Raw genomic sequence first — 8,156 nt, forward strand, 5'->3', positions numbered from 1 at the left:
GCCTTTTTTTTTTTTTTTTTTTTTTTTTTTTTTGCGGTACGCGGGCCTCTCACCGTTGTGGCCTCTCCCGTTGCGGAGCACGGGTTCCGGACGCGCAGGCTCAGCGGCCACGGCTCACGGGCTCAGCCGCTCCGCGGCACGTGGGATCTTCCCGGACCGGGGCGCGAACCCGCGTCCCCTGCATCGGCAGGCGGACTCTCAACCGCTGCGCCACCAGGGAAGCCCACGTTTGGCCTTTTGTTGCTCTGACAGGTGAGAAAGAGGATCTCGGTGAGGTTTAATTTGCACTTCTCTTATTTCGAATGGGTTCGAGCATCTTGCGGTGTGTTTAAGGACTGGTTGCTTTCTGTGAACTGAGTCTTCTGATCAGCTGCCCTTGATTCTGGTGGACTCTTGGCCTTTTTCTTCTGCTTTGTTTCCAGAAGCCCTTTGTGTCTTACGTTGTAAATATTATTTTCCACTTTGCCTTTCACCCGAAGTGACGCTGAACAAAGAAGATGCTCATCATCCTCATTTTGTCACCGACGTGACGGATGGTCCCTCCAACGCTGCTGTTCAGAGCAACGTTGACCGCTGCTTTAAGGCACTTTTATCACGTTGGAAACACGTCCTATTCCCGGCTCACAGAGAGTGATCGACACGAATGGGTGTTGAATCGTTCTTTTCTGTTAGGGGGAGTGTATCTTTTTCTCCTTTGGCCTGGTGATGTGATGTCCTAGGTCATCTGGTGTCAGAATATCCTCACAGTCATAGATCAAATCCTGCCTGATCAGGATGGATTATTCTTTTGCTCTATCAATTAGTTGTGTTACATATTCATTATCCAGGGATTTCCTGTTGCCAGACGCTTGTGGCCTGGCTTTCGGGGCCGCAGGGGCGCCCTCTGTTCGGTTAACCCCAGTCCTCTGTGGTTCTCTGTCCCTGGGGTGCGGCCCCTCAGCACTCCTGCCCGCCCCGGGCTGCAGCTCTGGACCCAGTACACTTCCCTGCCTGCAGTGCCCTGAAGCGGACAGTGCTTGTCGCTGCCCCGTGGAGGGGGAGGGGGAGAAGGTTCCAGTAGGAGGTGTCGCCCCTCCAGTGGCTGCTGCTCTCTTTCCCAGGTCTACACTGCGAGGGATACATGGTGAAAAGCTGTCCAGCGTCTTCTGGGAGGTTGTGGAGAACACCCGCAGGAGGGTGGCCCCGGGCTCCAGGCTTTCTCCCTTCTGGGTTGGGCTCTGCCCTCTTTTGGGTTCTGTGCCAGGTGCTTGTCCTGTGGCCTCAGCTCCCAGCTCAAGGAAAGTCTCAGGCTTGTGCAGCCTTTTTCCCAAGTGGAGCAAGACGTCCTCCTCTGCCGGTCCTGGGGGCTGGTTCCTGGGTCTTGCTCTGAACTGTAGACTGAAAGCCCCCGATGGACCTGAAAAATCAAAGGTCGGGCCAGATAGTGGCTTGCTGCCATCACTGGTCTCTGTCGTGTCCATGGATCGCGCCACAGTGTTTCAAAGCCCAAGCAAGGTTCATCATCAACAGTAAGGGGCAGGCGGGTCGGTAGCTGAGGCCTGAGGGTGGCATGCTGGCTGGGGGCACGTCTCACTGGCCGCCCGGGTTACGGACGGGATGCGCCCCCCATGACCCCTGGACCTTTCCCCCAGCCCCCGACCAGGGCTTGAGCCATGTCTCTCCTCTGCCGGCAGAGAAGGACCAAGGTGCCCCACGGGGGAGCGCAGGTCCCTCTCCCTGCCGGACCCCACCTCTCCGGGTGAATTCTGCCCTTGCCGAGGTGGTCTCCTCTGGTGACAGATGCTTTTCTTTCCCTTAAACCCCACAGGCAAAGGCAGACGTGGTGGGAAGGAAGGAGGCCAGTGGCCTGGGGAGAGCTCGGGATTTGGAGGCTGTGTGGCCTGGATGTCCCCGCACACCATCTCTGAGCTGTAGATGCCTGTGGATGGGGTCGCCGCGACCCCTCAGCATCAGGGGGCTTCTCAAGAGCGCTCCGGCTCACACGGGGGCTCCCGGGGGCACCTGCTCAGCCCCTTCATCCTTCAGGGCAGGTGGGCCGTGTCCCCATCTTGCTGGAGGGTGGCACGTCTCCTTCCTGGCTCGAGGAGAGAACGTGCCGCAGACGCACAGTTCAGTCCAGGACGGTCCCTCCTCCGTGTTTGGATCGCTGGCTCCGAGCGTTTTCCTGTGAGAGACCGGACTGTGTTCTGAGCTGAGGTCTTAGGAAAGGCCTGCCCAGGCCTTGGCCTGAGGACACCCAGAGCTGGACACCAAAGGTGCAGCTTTGCCTCGGCCTGTGGCCACCGAGGGGACTCGGGCCTCCTGGCTGGTGGCACCGGGGAGCGGTATGGTCCCAAAGCCGGGCATGGGGCCCCTTGGGGCTGAGGGCCCTGACGGTTCTGGGAGGCGCTGCCTTCATAAAGCGGTGAGGGGCCAGCCCGGCCCTCCCAGACTCCCAGCTTCCTGAGTGCAGACGTGCCCACCCTGCCCAGGGGACAGACGGACGGAGCTGGGTGGGCACAGGTCTCCCCGGGGCTCCGGCTGTCGTCCCGGTCGCGAGCCACAGGGCGCGTGGAGGGGCGGGACCAGGGGCGCCGGCTGCCGGCTCCCCGCAGGACAGGAGGCCGAGGGTGAGTGGGGGACACCCCGACACGGGGCTGCACTCCAGCCAGGACGGTGGGCTGCCCTGGTCCAGCTCTGCTGTGTGGACCCTTAGCTCCCTCTGCCCGGAGGTGGAGGAGGGGGAGCGGTGCCCAGGAGGGTGGGCAAGGCCACGGCACGGGGAAGGGCCAGGGAAACGGCGAGTCTGCGGCGAGTCTGCGTGCCCGGTGGCTGCAGGCCGTGGGCGGGGTGCAGGCCTCAGGGACGCAAGCTGACCTTTCTCCCCGAATTCTGGAAATTGAACAGTAAAAATTAAAATCCCGGTGACGTTATTGAAGAAATGTAAGCTGATCACATACAATGAGGCTCTAGTCATTGTAACAGAGTGGTGCCGGTGTAGGAAAATATGAATCACTGAAATAGCACAGGAACCCCCCCCCACCAGACACGTAAATCTAGGAATTTTGATTTCTGATAATGTGGAACTTCAAAGCAGAAGTATTTCAGATTGTTGTCCACATAAATGGCATTGGAACGTGTGGTTTTCCATACGGCAAAACTATTACATACAAAAATAAATTCCAAGAAATTAAACAGTTCAAAACATATGAGACGGCTTCCCTGGTGGCGCAGGGGTTGAGAATCTGCCTGCCGATGCAGAGGACACGGGTTCGAGCCCTGGTCTGGGAGGATCCCACAGGCCGCGGAGCAACTAAGCCCGTGCGCCACAACTACTGAGCCTGTGCGTCTGGAGCCTGTGCTCCGCAACAAGAGAGCCCGCGACAGTGAGAGGCCCGCGCACCGCGATGAAGAGTGGCCCCCGCTTGCCACAGCTAGAGAAAGCCCTCGCACAGAAACGAAGACCCAACGCAGCCAGAAATAATAAATAAATAACATATGAGAATACCGGAAGAAAATAATTGGAGAATATTTTATATTTACAGTATGTATAAATATGTTTATATAATTTATTGATATATTTATTATACTATTAATAAATTTGTTATTTATAATAGTTCTGTTTTGTGAGAGGCAGTGTAATGTATCGGAATAAAGCACTTAGAAGAGAGGGTGCTAAGTGCTAGACATATTTTAAGGTGAAGAAGAACTTCCTAAAAAAGACATTTTCAGAAGGCTTAAGTGAAAAAAACTATATATACTTGGCTCTATAAGAAATAAAAATTTCTATATAGCCAAGCAAAAGTGAAAAATGACTCACTGGGAGAAATATTTGCAATGTCTCTAACAAAGAGTTAATATTCATAAGAGGCAAAGGCTTTCTCATTAATAAGAAAAATACTTACGGCCCAGTTGAATGATGGAAGGAAGTGACAAAATAGGCAGTCCATTCATGGAATTCTGGCATGAATTCCAATTCCTGGAAGGAGCCAGAAACCAACGTTTGGCCTTATCATCAAGGGATAAAGGGGCCGAGAGCTTGGGAGTCCAGGCCGGAGAGAGTGACTCGGGTTCAGACCCCAGCAGGTCAGGGCGCCCAGCCCTCAGCCTGTGGAGGGCTCCTTTGTTAGCTGGTGACTTTGGGCAAATGGCCTAAACTTTTGCCTCACTTGCCCATGTGTTTGATTGGGTTAATCCACATGGCCCCGGCTTCATAGTTTGTTGTCAGAGGATAAATATGTTACTGGTTATAAAGTACAAAGATCAGTAATTGGCACGTAGTACGGGCTATATAAGTATCGACTAGTAGTCACGTAATGTAATGTCAGCATCACACTGGCACAAGTTTTCAGCTGGCAGAGGTTAGAAAGATGAATAATGCATGGTGTGGTTGAGGATGTGGTGTGTAAGTCGGTCAGTATTTTTCGAGGGTGTTCTGGAAGTACTTCTCAAAATTAAAAACAGGAATACTTTGCTGACTGAAGAAAAAGCTGGAGCAGGGAGATGACCACTGTCTTCAGATAAAAGGTCTGGTGGGTGGAGGAACCTTCAAATAAAAGGTTCTCTGTGGCCCTAGCACTGACCTGTGGATGCGAAATATAGGGAAATGGCCTTGGCCCTGTGTAAGGACTACGTCTCCATTCAGATGGAGCGGTCCGTAGGTGGTGTGGTCTCAGGAGATGTGCAAGCAGAGGCTGGTTGACCACTCCCCAGGGATGCCTTGGGGGTTTTGCTGGAGGCTCCCCTCTGCTTCTTCAGGCCTTGCCCACCACAAGGAGTGACCCATCCCACTAGCCCAGATCTCCAGCCGCCCTCCTCCCTGCTGTAGCCGCCGGCTCTGCCAAGTCAGCAGAGGTGGCCTTCAGAAGCCCCTGCAGGCTGAGCCCGCCTGTGCTTCCTGCCCCCCTGAGGGACCTGCAGCCTCCATTCCCCTCCGCTGCTCAGAGTTTGCCGGGAGAGGCCTCGCCTTGCCCTCCTCCAGCCAGGGGTGGATGTCATCGTTCTCTCCCGAATACAAACCGTCTTTCAGGAGGTTTCATCACGGCCCCTGGAAACTGGGGGCGACGGGCAGGCAGCTTCAGGGGGATGTGCCTCTCAGGACAGAGACCGATTGGGACGAGAGCATTTGCTAATTTTTCTATTTCACTTTCAGGCAGCCTGAGACCCTTCCAGGGTGTTCCAAAGTTTTCATTTAAACCCCGGGGAAAGTTGTCCTCTGCGATCGCGTGCCTGGCACTGGCTCTCCAGGTTGGCTGTAGCTGCCCTGCGGGGTTCCAGGGCTTGGCACCTTGGTCAGGGCCTGGAATTCCCTCTGTCAGGGAAGCCCCTTCTGCTCTTTTGTTAGAGCTACGGGGAAAAAGCAAGAGCCCTCCTGGCATGGAATTGTTTACAAAGATCTTTCCCTCCCCCCTTCTCACGTGAGCCTCTCTGGGGCTGGGAGTCAGGCCTTAGCTACCCATTTTACAGATGAGAAAACCGAGGCTGTGATAGCAAGTCTCGGGCCTCTGCCAGGTCTAAGCCCCAGGCATGTTGTCCAGCTGCCTTCGGGGTGAGCAAACCTGGGCTGAGTTGAAGAGCGTGAGGCCGGGTCCAGGGCTGCTGGCCTTTGGGCTGAGAACACATTGCTTGCTGGTCCCCGGGCTGGGTTCCTTGTTCTGTCATCTGGGGGAGCACACAGCTAAGAAAGGGCAAGTCACTGATTTCTTAAAAGCCCCTGTTTGTTTTGGCTGGTGCCCCAGCAAGGACTCCTCCCCGCCTGAGTCTGTAGGGTGACGGTCACCCCCTGCCCGTCTCAAACTGCACACCTGAGCCAGGACCTTGATACCTGGCCCATCAGCCCGAGGGCCACAGCCACTGGGCGCGTTGGCAGGACCCACCAACCCACCGGGCACAGCAGGTGCAGCGCTTTGAGGGGCCCGGGAAAGTGTTGTAACTTTTTATAATAAAAAAATTAACTTTGGGGTCAGAGTAAATGTTTGAATATATAATATTAATACATCTGCCTTTATAACAATGTGGTTGTAAAATAGAACTTTTAAAATTTTTTGTGAAAGAAGGGCCCACAAGGGCACATGTGCCACGGACCGTCGTGTGGCCTGAGTGCTGCCTGGCCGCTGGGACTCACGCCCGTCCCGTCCCCAGTGTGGCTGGACCCACCTCGAAGGTGACCTCACTCCTCACTTTGCCCGGATGCACCCAGGGAGTGGAGCAGAGCTGCATTCTTCCGGTGGGTTTTCCATTTCCAGGGATTATGGTCCTGAAGGAAAGCGTCTTTGGGGCAGTTTCAGTACAAACACCCGGATGCATTTAAAAATAGAACTTGCAAATAGAAGCTCTTAAACCGTGGCTTTTAGGCAGGCGTTAAGCTCGTTCAGATGGATGCAAAATCAGAACCTCATATCAGCGCGTGGACGTGCCTCTTGCAGCCCGCAGTGCCGTGGGAGGAAGCTGTCCCCTTAGCAGTGGCTTCTGTGTCCTGCTGCCAGCACAACCCCGCGGGCAGGGCTTGTGGACCAGCCTCCAGCCCTCCACAAGACTTCCTCCTATCGCCTGTAAAACTGCACACCCATCTCAGTATTTCCCCTATTTTTACAGCTGCCAAAACAACCATTTGTGGTTTTAAAATAAAACTCTTATTAGACTCCTTAGCAACGGAATGAAAAGGTCACAGTTTATAAAGAGAAGAATTGTCTCTGGGGTGAGCGTGCCCCTCGTCGTCCCGCCAGGAGGAGCCTTGCAGGGCCCTGCCTGAGGGGCACCGCCAGACCTCCAGGGCCACATGCCCCAGACGCTGGCACCCCGGGGGCCAGAGCACAGGTCGAGGGGTGCACGGTGAGCTGGAGCTGCCTGTACAGGCGATTGTTAAACTTTCCGGAACTCTGTGAGCTGTTGTGTTAAAAACCAAAAGGAGTGGATACTGAAAACTCATCGCTTCTTAATTATTTTATCACTTTCTACTCTCATCTCTGCCTTTGGGGCTCTCTGTACGGTGGACTACTGTGTGTTGCATCTCTCCCTGAATCCAAATTCAGTTAAGTCCCTTTTGGCCAAGGTTGAAGTATTTACACCATGGAAGCTGGCAACTCTGATAGAGGGAGAGTGATGATAAAGTATGCGTGTATCTGTAGCCGTTACGTGGCGAGTAGCACGAAAAACGGAGGCAATCCACTCCAGCGTTCAAAAATGACTATTCAGTTCAGCAGAGTCATCGCTCCTGTCATTGCCAAACAGGCGAAGTTCCTCTGCAGGAATTGTATTTCTTCCCTCTTACTTGTTAAAATAAATGGAAACGTTAACCCACGTTCAGGTCAGAACTACGCTTGTCGGTCAGTTACAGCCGTGGGTTGACTGTGAACACGAGGGTTCAGCAAAAACCCACCAAAGCAATTCTGTGAGAATCGATTATCGCCCCCGTGGGATTTATAATGAGTATTGCATCCCTTATTGTTTGTAAGTTGTGTGCTACCCATGGTTATACCACTAATATTTTGAGAATGTATTATTATGTATCGTCTCGTTGTTGATATGTGTAATTCCCTTCCCCCCGATCAGGGGAGGAGACGTCTTCCGTTTGGACCTCTGGTTCTGACTGGGGGCTGGAGGGCCTCCTGAAAGCTTCGAGTCCCCTTGATTTAGCAGGCTCTGGGGTACTGAGGTGCTCCCCGGGCTCTGGCACGGCCGGCCGGGGCTCCAGGATGAGAGAAGAGCCAGAGGACTTGGGGGACATTGCAGACAGAGCAGAGCTGGCCTCATCAACTCCAGGGGTCCCGCCGGTGGCTCCCCTCACCTGGGAAGGCAGAGGATGGAAGCGGGGGTCTCGTGTCCTTCTCTGACCACCCAGTGCCCTGCCATCGATCCTGCTTGAGTGGCTGGATCAACACCCAGGGGACCAAAAGGTGGGTGCTGGGGGTTTTCCTTGTGCTCCACCCACACAGCTACTGTTACTTTTGTCCCAATGACATTCATTGTTTTGGTTTCCTGCTTACTTAATTTTTGTTCAGTTAGAAAACAGCATCAAGAAGGAAGTACACATGGGCTTCCCTGGTGGCGCAGTGGTTGAGAATCCGCCTGCCGAGGCAGGGGAACCCGGTTCTTGCCCCGGTCCGGGAGGATCCCACGTGCCGCGGAGCGGCTGGGCCCGTGAGCCATGGCCGCTGAGCCTGCGCGTCCGGAGCCTG

At 54.4% G+C, this 8,156-nt stretch overlaps 1 protein-coding gene across 4 annotated transcripts in view; it reads left to right on the forward strand.

Moving 5' to 3' along the window:
* TRAF3IP1 (TRAF3 interacting protein 1) overlaps window positions 1–8,156 on the forward strand; it is a 91,154-nt gene that overhangs the window by 78,962 nt on the left and 4,036 nt on the right. The gene's annotated exons all lie outside the window — the stretch shown is intronic.

This window comes from Physeter macrocephalus, chromosome 2, assembly GCF_002837175.3.
Source record: "Physeter macrocephalus isolate SW-GA chromosome 2, ASM283717v5, whole genome shotgun sequence".
In the NCBI taxonomy this organism is placed as follows: domain Eukaryota; kingdom Metazoa; phylum Chordata; class Mammalia; order Artiodactyla; family Physeteridae; genus Physeter; species Physeter macrocephalus.